The sequence below is a fragment of the Odocoileus virginianus genome, chromosome 32 (assembly GCF_023699985.2).
Source record: "Odocoileus virginianus isolate 20LAN1187 ecotype Illinois chromosome 32, Ovbor_1.2, whole genome shotgun sequence".
NCBI lineage: Eukaryota > Metazoa > Chordata > Mammalia > Artiodactyla > Cervidae > Odocoileus > Odocoileus virginianus.
This window is the reverse complement of record NC_069705.1, coordinates 14,753,576-14,769,350: the sequence shown is the minus strand read 5'-3', so window position 1 is coordinate 14,769,350 and position 15,775 is coordinate 14,753,576. Positions and strand designations below refer to the sequence as shown.

Here is a 15,775-nt window from a genome sequence, read left to right as displayed (position 1 = left end):
TGACCTCTCAGAGGTGAAACCGGGAGTCCTACATGACGGAAAAGACGTGCGAACTGTAGATTATCAGCTTGAGAAGTAAAAGTAATTGACAGTAAGTATCACAAACCTCCCTTCATGGTTTACATTCCATGTTAATAAAATTCCCCCAACACAGATTGCTTTGTTTTTGAAATCCTCGTTTGGAATTGTTCTCTGTGCTCTGGGTGCATTTTTATTTTAATTATTTTTAAGGCATATACATTGTATTTTTATTTATTTATTTCTTCCAAAAATTAGAGGACTAGAGACCCAGGAATAGAGACCCAGATGTGGACAACAGACATGTGATCATGGGGTGGGGAAGGGGGTGTGAGGTGAATTGGGAGATTAGAATTGATATATATATATATACACTACCATCTGTAAAATAGCTAGTGGGAAGCTTCTCTATGGCACAGGGACATCAGCTTGGTGCTCTGTGATGACCTAGAGGGGTGGGATGGGGGTGAGAGTGAGGTCCACCAGGGAGGAGATGTATGTGGATATAGAGCTTGTAACTGTTTTAATCTAGTTATAGTACACCTTCGCCTTCCAAATGGGGGAGTTGGTTTTCAAAAGCAGTTAAAACCAGTTTCATCAAGTGTAAATAAGGGGTAGGTGGTCAGGCTAGCTTATATGATATTATTTTTAATAAAATATAATTGGTGAATATTTAGCATTGAATCGGATTTTTTTGAGTAGTACAAATACTGCCTACAAAGGCAATTGCAAGTCTTGTTCTAATGACAATTGGACTGAAGAATACTTGTTACATGCATCATAGACCTACTTTACCCTCTTTGAAAGTTTTTTGTTGATAAAAGGAGATGTTCTAGAATGAAGAGAAGGTGGTGTTGCTGGATTCACCTTCGTTGTTCCACTGCTTCAGTTTCCATGACACTAAGGCAGTTCAGTAACTTAAAGTTGATGGAATGGCTATGAAAATTCATATATCATCTTTTCTCTGAGATTTTATCATGTTTGAAATGAGATTCTGCTCCATAAGAAAGATGATTCCATTTGAAACCTTTAACTCAGGTACAAATGAAAACAATGAATGATTAAGAGATTAAATTCTACTTTTTATCAATAAGAAGGTCTCTCCTTTGCAGAAAAACAGATTACTGAGCTGAGTTCACTTTTCTGCTATGGAGAGAAAAGGAAAGGATTGTCTTCATGGAGAATGGCTGATTTTAATATTAATTTACAGGAGTGAATCCATTTTTTTCTTTAGAATGATGCCTTTTCTATGTAGTTTTGGTTGTATTTTAATATAACATCATAGTCATAAATTTGGTTTTGGATATGGTCTTTTGAGTGGGAGGGAGGATTTTATTTGTCAGATTAAGTCACTTGTGTGTATATGTGTATGTGTGTGTGTTTAAGGAGGGAAAGGAAGAGAGAGAACAATCAGAAAAAACGTAACCTCTTATTTTAGAGGTTACACAAAATCCAATTGACCTTTTTAAAAACATCTAATTGTCATGCACTCAGGTACTTTCCGGGCTCAAACTGGCAGTCAAATATCACAAGAAAGGTTATTCTTGTTATTTCAAAACCTGTTTGAATCAAGAAGTATTGAGTGTCCTTGGGGAGATTCCAATTAAACTCATCATGGTCTTCTCTTTAATTAATTAATTACTTAATGTTTGTCAAGTGTTTTGAGGATGCTAAGTGAAATGTATGTGCATTATTATTTATGAAAAGCAAATAAGTCATTAATGGTTTCTAGTTCCTCCCAGGTATGTTGCTTTATCTGGCTAAGTTTTATGAACCCAAAGAATAGTACATTTTTGTAGTTTTCTAAGATGGACAGTACAAAGTGTCATTTCAATGTAGAGACACATAATAACTAGGTAATATTTTTTCCCTCTCTCTCCATCTAGTCTATGTCCTCTGGTTTTACCAGTGATAAGTTTTCTCTGTAGAATAAAATAGAGGTGGTGCGTAAACGCCTAGTTGTGTTTTACCGTGTGCTTTGCATTATTTAAATAAACTTTAGATTTGTATGAGAACCTTGAATTTCTGCATTAATTTAAAAGGAACTTTTAAAGAAGAGAGGAATAAAGGATTGTTTTCCCATAATAGTCTTCACTGACATTGCTTAATAGAAGAGCTATTTCACTCTATTTTCCATTTTACAGTGTTGGTGATAAGAGGAAATTTCAGTCTGAGCTCAGTGGAATTTTGACCTCACTGTTAACAGAGCTCATGGATATATAACTACAGGAAAATACTGGTTGGGACTTGAAACACACACACACACACACACACACACACACACACACACACACACACACAGCAATGTAGAAAATTAAGGGACTCAGACAGCTAACAACTTAAGTTCTCCCCCATCTGTGTCTCTCATTCATCACTAGATGTTCCAGCGCTGAGACACAGGAATCCAGAAGAACAGTTTGGTAGCAAATTTTGAGACTTGGAGACATGTAATCTTTGTTATTGAACCTACTGTAGCTGCAAATCATGTTTTAAAATATAAAATTGCAGAAGGTTTTGCAACCTTTAAATCTTTCCTTGTCATTTTATGTTTCTGGTGTTAAATTCTGCCGTGTTAATGTCATCTCCACTTGGTAATATTTACAGCACCTAAATCAATGTTGAGGACACGCAAAATATTGGAGGATCAACTCTACTTATTCCAAATACACTTTAATATTTTGACTGCCAGACCAGAGTTCGAGAAATAACTGTAGTAGAATGATAATGAGAAGTTTAACAGTTTTATGATGGTTGAAGCTGACTTTATGAAAGTTGATAAATTTCATCTTGTAGGTTTCAATCTCTCATTCCCTACCGAGAGATGGGGAGAATACATTGATACTGCATTTCAAATTGGCTAGATCAGAAGGAACAGCAGCTAAAATCCATTACAACCCAATTACATCCATCAGCTGAAGCTGTGTGCATTCATTCGTGAACATCAGCATTTAATCCATAAAGAGGAACTAATGAGAAATTTGAAAATGGAATCCACGCATCAGTAAGTTTGGAGAGATTCTTCTGGGATTAATGATCTGCCAGAGAATCTTCAACATGCTGGAAAGCTATTCTCTCTGGGTTTGTTTACTGACCAAGGGGAGAAAAAGAGGTTTCCTTCTGCCTACTCATCAAATACCAGAAAGATTTTACTCGTCTTAGTCCTGGAAAATGGGATGCCGTGTGCTCTGGACGTAAGGTATGTTTTGGTGGACACTGCTGTCTTTGAATGGGAAAAATTAAGTTATCAGGTGGGGAGTTTCCACTTAGATATTAGTGCAAGAATCCTAAACAAATTCTTCCACCTCTGTAGCCACTCACCAAGCAGTGTCCTTTATGCTTGAATCCTGGGAGCATGTTTAGAGCTGCACATACAAACAACAATTTTGTACTGCAGAAATTTAAGCATAGTTTTATCTTTTTTTACTCTTTGGTGATTGCATAGATAAGAATAAATATTCTACTTGTTGAATTCCAATTACTTAAACAGGAACAAGGCAGTGTATGAATGGTGTAGTATCAACTTATTCACAGTTGCATAACTTCTTACATGTAATTTCTGACTGTAGTAAACATGCGCTTTGCAAAAACTGAACATGGGATGAAGCTTGAGAATTTGGGAGGATTTCTTCCCATCGAGTGAAAATGGTTTCTGTTGGCATAAAACTCAAAGATATTACTATTCTGAGGTTTGTGTGGTGTAGTCATTCAGATGAAAGAAATGTGTGTGTAGAACGTGGAGGATCCCACTTCTAATGATGTCTGGAAGAGGAGTTAGTTTCCATTTTCAAATCATGTTGGACAGTAGGATCTGTTCCTTTGCTTTCTGGACTTCCTGGAGGTTTATCCACGTAGGTGTGCACACCCCACCTCATGATATCAGTGCCTTTCGTGGAGGTTAAAATGATATGAAACTACACAGTCCTTATTTTTACCTCCTCCTGTAAAATTTCAACAAGAAGTTTAACTTATTTTCCATCCTTAGGGAAATATCTACATTGCAAAAGCATATGCAAAAGAGCTTGGTCTTTGTAATTTTGGCAAAGGGGAACCTTGAGGAGTTTTCAGTGGGGGGATGATGTCCACATTTCAGAAGGATTACTCTAGCTGCAGCAAAGACTGGATTGGTGTGAAGTAGTGAAATGAAGGTGTGGAGATCACAACGAGGATGAGTTGTAAGCAAAAGAGGATTGCCAGTGGAAATGGTGTTGGGAGAAGAAATGTAATGAAGGATATGTCAGACATAGAACCAGCACAACTTGGTGATTGAAAAGCCTGGTTTTTGTTAGGGCAACTAGACTGGCGGTGGTGCCATTGTGAGAGGAACACACGCGTTGGGAGGGGATTAGATGCCTTTCATGTCATTCCTTAATCTTCTTGAGAATCTTTTTAGAATACAGCTCCTGAGATGCGGTGCCTCGGAGTGAGCTTCTACCATCATACTTGCAAGAGACAGGCTGTAGCTCTGAATCAGCTGACCTGAACTTACACCCTGATTCCTGCCTTTCTTACAAGTGGAAAAAGAAATCAAGTGAGAGACTTTTAAATAAGAAATTACATAGTGACTCTCTCTGTGCATATCAAAATATATCCTCAGGCACTTTTAAGAAAATTTTAGATTTTCTTTTAAAAGTCTTTCTGTTCATATGTGTTCAAGGGACCAACTCCACCTAAGAAAGAGGTCAGAGAATTCAGGGCATTTCAAAGCTGGGAGGCGTCAACCTCAAATGGAGAAATTTCTCATTCCTGTGTTCTGGGGATATCTGTGGTTTCACAAATAGTGTCTAAAAATATCTATTTTAAAAAACCTTCTTAATTACTCTCAATTCTGACCCCCATTGACTCAAAAAGGACTAAGAAGCTAAAGGCCAGGTTTGTTTGATGGGAAAGGGGCAGAGAGTAAAGAAAATAAATAGATGAAGAGGGATAAAACAGACACAGATCTGAACTGCATCAATAGATACATTATGGTGTTTTTTAATGTGGTTACAGTTTTCAGGGACATGAAAATCTATAAAAGTGTCAGGATTTACAATATCTAAAAAGGGCCATTTCACAGTCCCTTTTAGTGCAAGACACTGCTGAAGATTCATGAAATTTGTAACTAAATAAAACTAATGTAAGTAAATTTACACGAAAGTTTGACTAATCCTTGTGTTGTGCTTCTAGTGTTAAGTTGTGCTATTTCTATTTTCTGCCTTCTTTTATTTTCTCATTCCTAAGTTTTTTCCCCCTCTCTTTCTCTGTTGTATTTATTTAGCAAGGCATTGAGAAAATAGGCAATAGATGTTTCCATAGCCACAAATATGGATGTATCTTCCTTAGCAGTTAAACAAGGCAGATTTTTCTGCAGCACCTCAACTGAATCTTAGTGATGCAGCAGGGATACAGAATGTAGGTAGTGGGTTGTCATAAGAGTGGTTAAGGTATATTCTACTAAGTACAAGTAGGCTTAGATTTTCTTTTATCATCTTTTAAATTTTGAACTAATCATGGATTTACAGGAAATTAAAAAGATAACACAGAGGGGTCTCATTACCAAGTTTCCTTCTAATGATTATGCAAATATAGTGTAATAGCAAAACCAGGAATGTCTGTGTATGGTTTTTTGCCATTTTATTACATGTGTAAATTCTTAAAACTGCCATCACGATCAGAATACAGAACAATGTCATCACCATAAACATCTACTGGTGCCATCATTTTAAGCTTGAATGATGTAGGGAAGTCTTACCATTCTTTAAGTTACTTACACCTTCCTTCAAACTCTGCTTTTATTTGTTTAACTTGCCTTACTGAACTGAGTAGGACCTTTAAAACACTACTGAATAAAAGTGGTAAGTGTAAATATCCTTACCTTACTCCCAACCTGAAGGATTCACTTGTTTTCAAAAGTGAGTACAATGTTAGCTGCAGCTTTTGCTTTACATGGCACTTTTCATATTAAGGAAATTTTCTTATCTTCCTAATTGTGTGTGTGTGTTTTGAAGAAGTGTTGAAGTTTGCCCAACATTTTTTTTTTTCTTTTTACAGTTTATTGACCTTTTGTTTTTTCAAGAAATAAGAAATATGTGTTAAGGTCTCCAAATTCTCTCATATTAGCAACATTTTGACATGTGCTTAAATACTACTAGATGCACAGATATTTATAAAGTTTATATCTTTACTGTGAAATATATTTTTTCAGTTAAATCTTTTAAATCCTATTTATTTATTTTTTAAACTTATGTATATAATATACTGTATATTCTACTCTCTTGATCTCTCTTTCTGCCATTCTTTCTTGTTTCCTTTTAATTCAACATTTCTTGTAGACAATGTGCATTTTTATTCAGCATGAAAGTTTTTTTCTTTTAATAGATGTTTTAGGTTTAATGCTGAAATTTATGCATGCAATTAATATGCATGATATAATAGATATGATGAAAGAAAGAGAAACTTGGCACTGAAGAAATGGGGAACATGTAGCTTGTTCAAGAACAAATAGGACATGTAAAAATAGGTCAAGAATTATGCCTTAAGAGAAATTCCAATTAATTCCTAAAGCAAAAATAATACAGTCCAAAGTCCCTGAATATAATGCCATAAAGTTAAAAGATTGAAAGATATATGCAGGTAAAACCTCAAAAATGACCTTCTAAATAAATTATGAAATAAAGACAAAGTCTAAACAAAAATTAACAACTATTTTGATGCTAAAGGCTTTAAGAGTAGCACAAATCAAAAGCTTTAGTATCTGTCCAAAGTTGTACTGAGCTGAAAAATCAGAGCATTAAAGTGAATATATTATAGAACAAACATTTAAAATAAATTCTGTATACAAAAGTAAGAAGCTAGGGGAGAAGCAGGGGGACAAAGCAGTGAGGGAAAATAAAAGGAATTAATATAGATAAAACTAAAATAAATGGAAAACAGAAAGTGGAAGTGATCCATAAAATGAAAAATCAACTGTCAAATTATCAATAAAATGGACAAATTTACATAATTTTCACCAAAAAAATACAAACAAATAACAGTAGGAAGAAGAAAATAAATGGCATTCTAAATATTTGTTATTGTTCAGTTGCAAAGTCATGTCTGACTCTTTGTGACCCCATGGACTGCAGCACGCCAGACTTCCCTGTCCTTCACTATGTCCCAGAGTTTGCCCAAACTCATGTTCACTGAGTCAGTGATGCCATCCAACCATCTCATCCTCTGTCACCCTCTTCTCCTTTTGCTTTCAATCTTTCCCAGCATCAGAGTCTTTTCCAGTGAGTTGGTTCTTTGCATTATGTGATCCAAGTATTGGAGCTTCAGCTTCAGCATTAGTCCTTCCTGAGTGAATATCCAGGATTGATTTCCTTTGATTGACTAGTTTGGTATAGATTATGTTAAAAATTAAATACCTTAAAAATTCATTTTTCTAGTGAAAAAAATTACCAAAGTTCACCTAATGAATGATAAAAAGTGTTGCTAGTACATGGGAAAAGTATTGAAAGCTTATCTGTCATGACATGGCAATAACAGAATCAGAGTATTTTATCAGTAAGGCTAATTGCACCTCTGAAAAAGAAATAATTTCCTTGTAATTTTTTTTTGATTAAGAGAAAGGAATAGAATCTTTCTTAAAGCATTCTATAGAGGTAATGTAACTCTGATGTCAAAATTGAATAAAACTAGCACATAAAAGAAAATTCATGAATACAGATATGAAAATCATAAATAAACTATTACCAAGTTAATTTCAGGAATGCATTAGCAGACTGCTAATACATTATGCCTGAAAGGTGTATGCCGAGAACACAGAAATATTTTAGATTATGAGACATGTGCATTAATACAATTAGTGCATTAACAAATTAAAGGAGAAAAGTGAATAAACATTTCAATATGGATGATTAAATCACTTGATTCATTATAATATTTGTTAGTGACTTGGAAAAATCCTACCTTAGTAAGTTATAGAAAAAACTTTTAAAACATGGTTTTAAAAAATCTACCAGAAACCTTAAAAAATATCATAAATAAGAGCAAAGTATTTTAAGTGTGAGAGGTTAAATAACATACCTCCCTCCAAAAAAAGGTCCTCATCTCTGCCACCTGTGAATACATTGCCTTACATGCTTAAAGTGACTCTATGGATGTAGTTGAGTCAAGGATCTTGAGACGGGAAGATGATCTTGGGTTATGTGGGTAATGGGAGTTAAAGAGAGAAGAAGGCAATGTGCTGATGGAAGCAAGAGGTTTGAGTGATGTGAAGAAGGAACGTGGGGCCAGGGAAGGCAGGCAGCCTGCAGAGGCTGGTGGAGGCAATGGGCAAGTTCTGCCTCGGGGCTTCCAGCATGAAGCAGCTCTACCAATACCTTAATTGTGGCCCCCACCCCACTGGAGGCTCAGTGGTAAAGAGTCCGCCTGCAATGCAGGAGACACAAGTTCGATCCCTGCCTCAGGAAGATCCCCTGGAGAATCCTTTCCCATATTTTTGCCTGGGAAAATCCCATAGACAGAGGATCCTGGTGGGCTATAGTCCGTGGGGTCACAAAGAGTTGGACATGACTGAGCGACTGAACATGCACGCCAGGTTCGTTCAGGACCTCCAGAACTATAAAATAATGCGTTTATGTTTTTTTATGAATGAAGGATTTTAATAGATCATTTGGGCTTTAGTGTATTGCATTTCTTATTTCTATTGACTTTTTTCCTTTGTCTTTTTGAAATTGAAATATAATTGCTTTACAATGTTGTGATAGTTTCTGCTATGCAACAAAGTGAGTCAGCTCTATGTGTGTATACACCTTCTCCCTCGTGGACCTTCCTCTCCCCATCCCACCCATCTAGGTCATCATAAAGTAGTGAGCTAAAAAATAATAATAATAATAATAAAGTAGTGAGCTGAGCTCGCTCTTCTGCAGCTTCCCACTGGCTAGCTATTTACACACGGAAGTGTATGTGTGTCTATCCTACCCTCCTGATTTGTCCTACCCTCCCCTTCCACCACTGTGTTCACATGCCTGTTCTTTACGTCTGTGTCTCTATTCCTGCCCTGCAACTAGATTCATCTGTACCATTTTTCTAGATTCCACATGCATGCATTAATATATGATATTTAGGTCACAAAGTTTGTGGTCATTTGTTACAGTAGCACCAAGAAAACTAATACAAAAAAGAATCTGCAGTAGGTCAGAAATAAGGAAAGAATCCCAGTTATTATGCTAATATTGATATTTTTGAAGATAATAGACCATGCAATAAAATGAAAGTAAAAGAATATGTCTCTGTGTGTATATACACATACACAATCATCTATCTATATATCTATATCTATCTATCATCTATCTAGAACAAACTGATTGTTGACCAAAAAACAAATATCATGAAGAATTACTGGGAAAAAAAACCATCAGAAATAGTAAGAGTCCAGGAAAGTAGCCAGATAAAAAAAATCAATATTAAAAAATCAATAACTTTCTTATACAGTAGTAATGACTAATTTAAAATGTAATAGAAAAATGGGTCCCATTTAGAATAGCCACAAAGCTCATTAAATACTTATGATTAGGTGTGGCAAGAAACTTGTAAAACCTATTTTTAAAAAACTAGAAATTTACTGAAGGTCATAAAGCACACCCTGAAGAAAGGGGAAAGTTACCTTATGTCCCTGGCTAAGAAGAATTCAGTATTTGAAATAAGTAATGTCTCTACCAATTATTCTTCATATTAAGGTTAATCTGAAAATGTAAATCTGTGATGAGTTTAAACTTATTATGAAAAAAAATGTGCAAAATGTTAAGATAATATTTGAAAGGAAGACCAACTAGAGACTAGTCCTACCAAATATCAAAACATATTATTGCATTAAAGCAATTTAAACAGCTTGGTTATTGCAGGAAGTAATGATAAAATTGATGGTACAGAATATAATATTCAGAATTGTTTGTTTTTATGAGAATTCAACTTATCCAACAATTGACATATGAAGTAGGTGGTAAACAATAAAATATTTCACACTGATAATTTGACAACTGGTTATCCAATTGGAGAATTTCATTTAGCTCTCTCCATAACCTTATTAAAACATAATTTTCTGCAGATGGGTTCAAAAGCTAGATGAAAGATCCCAAAGCTTTCAGAAGAAAATGCAGGAAAATATTAAAAATATTAGAGTTGCAATGATTTTCTAATTCTAATATAAAGCTAAAAGCAACAAGGTAAATAATCTGTATTGTTGACTGCACGTGAATTATAAATTATATATTGTTAAAAGGATAAAAAATATATGCATCATCTCTGACAAAGCATTAATCATTAAATACATTAGAAATTCTACAGATAAGTGAAAAAAGACAAACAGACCAGTAGAAAAATGAGCAAAGGACTTGAAAAAGCAATTCACACATACACATACTTGTACACACAAATATAGACATCAATATCACTAGTATTCACACTAAATTAGCAGAAAACTAGATGAATGAAAATTAAGGCTCAGCAAGGTGTTATAATGAAAGCTTACTATGTAACAAATCATACTAAAAGTGTAATTCTTAACAACAAATACTCATTACGTCACATTTTCTGTGGTTAGGGATCTGGGAGGTGCTTGACCCATTGTTTCTGGCTCAAGGACTCTCAGGAGGTTGCAAACTCTTGGCTGGGGCTACAGTTAATCTCAAAACCAACAAGTGAACTGAAGGGTCCAATTCTAAGCTCACTCACACATTTAGATCCTTCAGTTCATTGTGATTGACTGGACTGGGGGTCTCAGTTCCTTGCCAGGGCATATGGGTTTCTCCAAGGGGTAATACAGCATCTTGATTGCCCCGGTGCAAAAAGGAGAAAGACAGAGAGATGGAAGCCACAGTCTATTTATAACATCCTATCACTGAAATGGGTTTCCCAGGTGGCCCTAGCGGTATCAATCTGCCTGCCAGCGCAGAAGACGTAAGAGACACAGGTTCGATCCTGGGTCAGGAAGAATCCCTGGAGGAGAGCATGAAAATCCACTCCGGTATTCTTGCATGGGAAATTCTACGGACAGAGGTGCCTAGCAGACTAGAGCCCCCACGTTGCAAAGAGCCAGACATGACTGAATCAACTTAGCATGCACGCACGCATCACTGAAATATTCTATTTGTTAAAAGTGAGTCAATACATCCAGCGCTAATCAAGGGGAGAGAATTACAGAAGTGTGTGAGTATCAGGATGTAGAGATCATGGAGAACCATCTTAGAGATTCTCATAATCTTAGGTGAGGAGGGGATTACTTTCAGAGGACAGTTTGGTGTTATCTACTGAAGCTTAAAAGGCACAAGCCCTGAACCAGTGGGTCTATGGAGTTTGGTGCAATAGTTGGCAAGAATGAGGTAGAGTTCTGTATTGACAAAGTCATTAAGTCATATTGTTAAGTGACAAAACAAGTAATACAAGAGTGCCTTGACTCTAGCAGAATGTCACTAGGTAAAAATAAGCAAAGCAGAGCTCTGTTATTCTGCCCACATTTCTATAATTCTGAGACCTTGAAAGTTGCCTGGATCCCATCCCATTCCACCCCTTACCATGAAGCCAAATATCCAGGTTACTGAGTTTCAAAGTGAGGATATAGTTTGTTTTCTTTCTGTAAAGGCTTTTTTTTTTTTTAATACAAATACTATATTTACAACTGTATCAGTATCAGTATTTAAATACTGTATTTACAACTGATAAATAAATTTATCTGTTTATAAAAAATTAAGTAATAAATGAAGGCAAAATAAGTTTAGAAATAAAAATATTGGAGTACATACATTTAGAAATGCAATGTTTTGCTTTATAAACTCATGAATTGTTTGAAATTCTTTTGTATAATTAACTTTTAAAAATAATACAGGGGTAAGTAATTTCTAAAACAATGACATCACTGATAACACTTCTAATTTAGTTGGATTCCCAAAAGTCTTGGAGCATCTTAGTTTCACATAAACATTACTCATGACATAGATGTTTTTTCTTTTATTGACTAGATATCAGTTACAAATCACTGAATCTGAGATTATGTCTTACATCTACCATAAGCTTAAATTCAAGTACTGGAAAAAATATGTTCCAGATAGTTGTAGATAATATCAGGTCAAGTCATATTTTTATGACAATCTCTGTAGGATGACAAACTGATGAAACATTAAACATGGAAGCAAAGCTCACTGGATTTTTGTTCTGATTGAAACACAACAAAAGCAAAAATAGAACATAAAGTGGTAAGCCAGCCAAGCTGAAGTTTTTAGTATGGTAACACATATACTTTCTGGTCTCTTGTCAATTACATTGACTATTTGGGTTTCTGCTCTGTGATAAGATAAGCATTCTAAATTAAATAATTTTATTCATATATAAACAAAAAAAATCTTCCAAACTATAGATATATCACTTCAGTTCAATAAACACAAAAAATCTTCCAAACTGTAGATATATAGCTTGACCCGATTTCACATAAATGAACACTTTCTGTAACTTCCAAGCTAAAGAGATTAAACACATTATCAGCATTCAGGGAAGCTCTTTGTACTCCCTGCCCATCACCACCCACCTCCTCAACCCACTGAAAAATACAATCCTGATTTCTAACCCAATACATTCGCTATACTTTAGGGATGCTTCAAAACAACTTCTGAAGTGATTCACCAAATGATGCGCTTACCAGTACTGAAGCTCCAAGGTTTTATATCATCCCACTGCTTTTTACTGGTAGTTTGTTTGCTTTTAAACTTTTCTGCTAAGTACTTAACTGGAATTTCATTTGGTTTTAATTTATATTTCCTTGATCATCAATGAGATAACATCTTTTAACAGCAACTAATCATTTTTATGTTTTCTGAAGGGCTCGATCAAGGCTTTCGCCACTTTTTCTATTTTGTTATGTGTCTTTCTTGTATTGATTTGTAGGAGTTCTTTATATATTTTGACAATGAATCCTCTGTCAGATACTACAAATGTCTTTTCCCACTAAAGACATTTTTCTTTAAGGCCTCTAAAGACCTTAATAAAGGTCTTTTCCACCTTTTTAGTCTCTTAGCGATGCCTTCTGTAAAGTGGAATTCCTTTATTTTAATGTAGCCTCACGTAACAATAATTTGCTCCAGAGTTAACATTTTGTGTGTTTTGTTAAGAAATTTTTGCCCACCTAAAGAACATGAAGATATCCCTTTTTTTTTATATCCTAGTAAATGTGTTACTTTACCTTTCATATTTAGGCTTGCAATTCACCTGGAATTCATTTTATGTATGGACTAGGGTAAGAATCAAGGTTTGTTTTTTTCACATGTAAATAACCAATCGATACAGCGGCACTTACTGTAAATACTGTCCTTTCTCACTACTGCATCATGCCACTTTTATTCTAAGTCAGATGACCAGATTTGTGCAACATTTCTCTGGACTCCTATTTGTTTTTCAATGCTCTCTTTGTTTATCCTTGTGCTAATGTTACACTGTTTCAAATACTATATAATTTATAAAATTATTGATACAAACTTCTGTAAGTTCTCCATTTTATTCTTAGCATTGTCTTTGCTATATAGACTTAGTCTTGTGAATGACCTTGTGAATTCTAGAACTATGCTGTCAGTGCGCCTGTGTGTGTTTGCTCAGTCGTGTCTGATTCTTTGTGACCCCATGGACTATAACCCTTCAGGCTTCTCCATCAGTAGGATTTCAGAGGCAAGCATACTGGAAAGAGCTGCCATTTCTTTCTCTGGGGGCATCTTCCCAACTCAGGGATTGACCTGCACATCCTGCATTGGCAGGCAGATTCTTTACACTTGAGCCACCAGGGAAGCCCCCCACTATATATATCACCAGTTAATTACTTTTTAAATTATCTCACAAAAAGTGCATAGACACAGTTAATTCCCTATTCTCATATCTTAAAGTAATAAATAGCAAAGAACAAGATTTGAGAAAAGAAATACTTTAAAGAATAATGATATTTCTAAACTCTAGGAACTCTAGTATTCTTAAAGAATCATCATTTCCAGCATGATAATGAGCTATGAGGGTCCAAGGGTTGTTAGGAGGTCAAGGTTAGAAGGTGAATATTTGCTATTTTCAAGGATAATCCTGTACTGAAGTATATGTTCTGCCTGCATCTCATCTTCCTGTAATAAATGTTGAACTAAGTCTAATGCATGTCTACTCATTAAGAGAAACTTATTTTTATTTCCCACTGTATATTTAAATCAAACGAGGGTGTCTTCATTTTCCCTAGCCTCAGTCTCTGAAAGAACATAGATCAAGTAGCCATGAATTTTCTGGTCCCTGTTATGGTCACAGAGTCATGAATAGCTTTAACTGATAGCTTTGTTTCTTCCGGTCTCAAAGGCAAATCAAACCCTGACCTTGATCTTACGTTCTACTCTGGGCTGTGCCATTGCTCTGAGTGTGTCTTTGTGTCTTTCCTTTCTCTTTCTCTGCACGACGTTTCTCCTTCTTCTACCCCTTGCTCCCTGTGGCTTAGAACACCAGCAGGTGTAGAGTCAGAGAAAGCAGAGAGGTGCATGGGATAGGGTTGGGAGCTTCAGCTCTTTATGTCTGTCAGGTATTTAGCCTTGACTCTCTGCTAGATGCTTTTGTAGGTTTTTGGAAGCTCCTTTGGGAAACAGTAAACACATTGTCCTTAGACTTGACGCTACACTTGGCATGAAGGAGCTTAGTTCCCCTACCAGGGAACGAACCTGTGCTTTCTGCGGTAGAAGCATGGAGTTTTAACCACGGGGTCACCAGGGAAGTCCTAATCCTGTTTGTTTTTTGATAACTCCCTTTATACAGATGCTCTTAGAGGACCATTCCTTAGATAAATAGCGAAAATCTCTTCTCTTTATATTGATCAGTGAACAATTAGTTCCCTGTAAACAGTAAGGAATCTGCCTGCAATATGGGAGACCCAGGTTTGATCCCTGGGTCAGGAAGATCCCCTGGAGAAGGGAACGGCAACCCACTCCAATATTCTTGCCTGGAGAATCCCATTGACAAAGGAGCCTGGTGGGCTACAGATTATGGGATCACAAAGAGTCAGGCATGACTGAACACTCATTCAACCTACTCTCAAACTTGGAGGTTTATCAGATGTATAGCAACTGCTATGAGCACTCCTGATGACGTTCCTCTCTTTTGACTTTAGGTGACGGCAGAAGCACAGTTCCCTCCTCCCACTTCTCCATTTGGATTAAGAAGACCGGACTTGTAACAGAGCACCCACCCTCCCCAAATCCTTCTTGTGAAACTCCTGACATTTCCAACATCCTTTACTCATTTGATGTTCATGAGTTTCCCTATTGATTCTCTGAACACTTATGTTTGCTTTATATACTCTGCCTATACACTTCGGTATCAATCATCATTTACATTGTGGCTCCTGAGTTGAAACTTCTAAATAACATCTTATTCACTCACTCATTTGTTTATTCACTTATTCATTCATTTGTTCATACATTCAACAAATATTATTTACTATGTGCTAAGCATCACATTGACTCTGAAGTTAGACTAAAGAGGAAGAACATCCTTCCTGCTTGGTTTCTAGAGAGAGGAGACCAATAACAAGATTATATAGAAGTTATATTGTATATTAGAAAGTGGTAAGTAAATGCAGAAAAATAAAGCAGGGAAGAACAATAGGAGGTAGGTGAGGATATGAAGACAATTTTAAACATAGTGGTCAGGGAAGGTCTCACTGAAGCATCTCATCTGAAAGAAGACCTCTATGTAGAGTGTTCCAGATAGATGTAATGAGGTGGATGAACAGCTG

General features: G+C 35.8%; 1 long non-coding RNA gene across 1 annotated transcript; it reads left to right on the top strand.

Annotated features, from left to right (window-relative positions):
• Positions 1 to 894: 894 nt before the first annotated feature.
• On the top strand, positions 895 to 15,378 carry LOC110148024 (uncharacterized). Its single transcript, XR_002317037.2, has 4 exons — positions 895 to 1,056; positions 2,812 to 3,214; positions 4,409 to 4,546; positions 15,149 to 15,378. It is a non-coding gene; the product is annotated as an uncharacterized lncRNA (long non-coding RNA).
• Positions 15,379 to 15,775: the final 397 nt, after the last annotated feature.